Here is a 2,534-nt window from a genome sequence, read left to right on the forward strand (position 1 = left end):
AATCACAAATAGATAGTTTAGAATATATATATCAACATGAACTATTTACAATAAAATGAACAAAGAAGAATTTATAATAGATGAAAAATATATGAAAATAACGAAGGATTAAAAATAAAAATATTATTTTCTAATTTAGAAAAAAGATATAAGAAAATAGGTGAACATTTACATGTAATGTTAGAAAAAAAAAGAATTAAAATTAGAAGATAAATTGACAGCTATGGTAAGAATAAAAAGAGAAAATGAAGAAATAGATAGGAAAAAGGAAATAGAAAAAATAAAACAACAAACTACAGAAGAAATACGAAAAATAGAAGAAACTAAAAATAGTAGGATTGCTGAATTAGAAAAAAACTACAAATGTTAAAAGATTTGTATGAAGAAAGACAAAAAAAAAGGAAGAAAAAGATAAAGAACAAAAATTACTAAACAAGATAAATCAATTTAAAGAAAAATTAGAAATAAACAATAAAGAAATAAAAAACAAGGAATTAGAAATAAATAATATAGATGTTGAAGAGACAAATAATTATGATTCAGAAGATGATGAAACATATGCAGAAATACTAACAAATACAAAAAGTTTAGAAATCAATGAAAAACAAGAAGTAATTAATGAAGAAAACTTAGAAAATATCAACACAGAAATAAATACTCTTGATAAAAAAGAAGATAAAAATATAATACCTAGAACATCAGAAATAAGAAAACCTACATATTATAAGAATAAGTTTAAAAGATATAATCTAAAGAATGAATATGACAAATGGACACCAAAAAAAATAGTTAATAAAAATTACAATTTTTTAGACTTAGACTGTGTAATAGATAGAGAAAAAACAGTACAATTATGGATAGGATATATGGCAAAACAATTATTAGATAATAATATAAACATAACAGATGCACCAGAATACATAGAAAGAACACTAATAGGAACAGTGAAATTATGGTTTTCAAATTTAACTAAAAATAGCAAGAAGATATTAAGAACTAATAAACCTACAGAAGGAACATCATCAACAACAACTAAACTAATACCTATAGAATTATTAAAAAAATATGAAACAGCTATAAAAGATGAATTTGGTAGTATGACAACAATAGAAGAAGAACAAAATGAAGAAAAAGATACAAATTGAAATTTAATGTTAAAATTAGCAATATATAATATGTGTTATATAGATGAATATACTTGCGCATTTAAAGAATATTATTATAAAGGAGCATATAATATAGAAAAAAGTAAAGAAATAAGAAAATTATATATTAATAAATTACCCGAACCATTTAGTTCAAAGATAATAAAGAGTTGGGAAGAAGCAAAAATAGTAAATACTCTAGGAGCAAGAATAAAATTTTTACAATAATGGTATAGAAACTTATGTGAAAAATATAGAGAGGAATTAAAAATGGAAAAAACATTGATAAGCAATTTAGCATGTTGCAAAAATAAAATAGCACCCCAATTCAGATGTGAAGAAAGATATTATTATAAGAAAAGAAAAAGACATAAGAAATATAAAAAATCAAAATATAAGTACAAGAAACCAAGAAAAAGATATTATGTAAAAAATTATAAATACAAAAGACCATATAGATTTCTTTTTTCTATATAGTCTTTTACTTGTTATAATTGTGGAAAATTAGGACATTTAGCTAGAGATTGTAAATTACCTAAAAATCCAAAAAATAAACAAATATCAAAAGTAAAAATAAATAATACAGAATATATGCAGATAAATTATATAGATTATGAATTAGAAAGTGAGGATAGTATATATGAAATTTCAGAAAATGAAACAGATAATGAAATAGTTAGTGAAATAGATGAATCAAATGACTGAAGAAGATATAAAAATAATAACAAAGGAAGAATATTTAAATGATGAAGGAATAGACCAAAGTAATATTTGACAATAACGTATTTGATGAAATAAAAGGAAAAGAATTAGACTTAAGTGTAGAAAAAATATTTAAGATACCAACAATAAGAAATCTATTTACTAAGAAAAAAGAAGAATATTATGTAGTATGCCAAAAGAAACATGTAATAGACTATAGATATGCAAAAGGTAAAGCTAGTATACCACTAGTAACAAAAAGAATAATTAATAAAGATATAAATGATATAAAAAGTAGAGACCCAATAAAATATGTACACCTTGGAGGTACAGAGATATTAATAAAAGCATGTTTTAGAGAAGGAATAGATACACCAATAGAATTATATTTAGCAGATGATAGAATCATAAAACCTGTAGAAAAAAGCATAATAACTGCCATAAAAGGAAATTTAATATACCAAAAATTTAAATTTATAATAAGTGCAAATTATCAGTAGCGATAACAGATAAAAATATAGATAAATCATTAGTATTATATTGAAAATATCAGGAATAGAATCAACCCCAGGAAATAAAATATTTACAGCAAGATGCAAAAATTTATATGTATTAACAACAAAACATAAAATAACAGAAAAAAATAAGATTAACAAAATACGAATAGAAAGTCCGTTATAACAAATT

Source organism: Capsicum annuum, chromosome 7, assembly GCF_002878395.1.
Source record: "Capsicum annuum cultivar UCD-10X-F1 chromosome 7, UCD10Xv1.1, whole genome shotgun sequence".
In the NCBI taxonomy this organism is placed as follows: domain Eukaryota; kingdom Viridiplantae; phylum Streptophyta; class Magnoliopsida; order Solanales; family Solanaceae; genus Capsicum; species Capsicum annuum.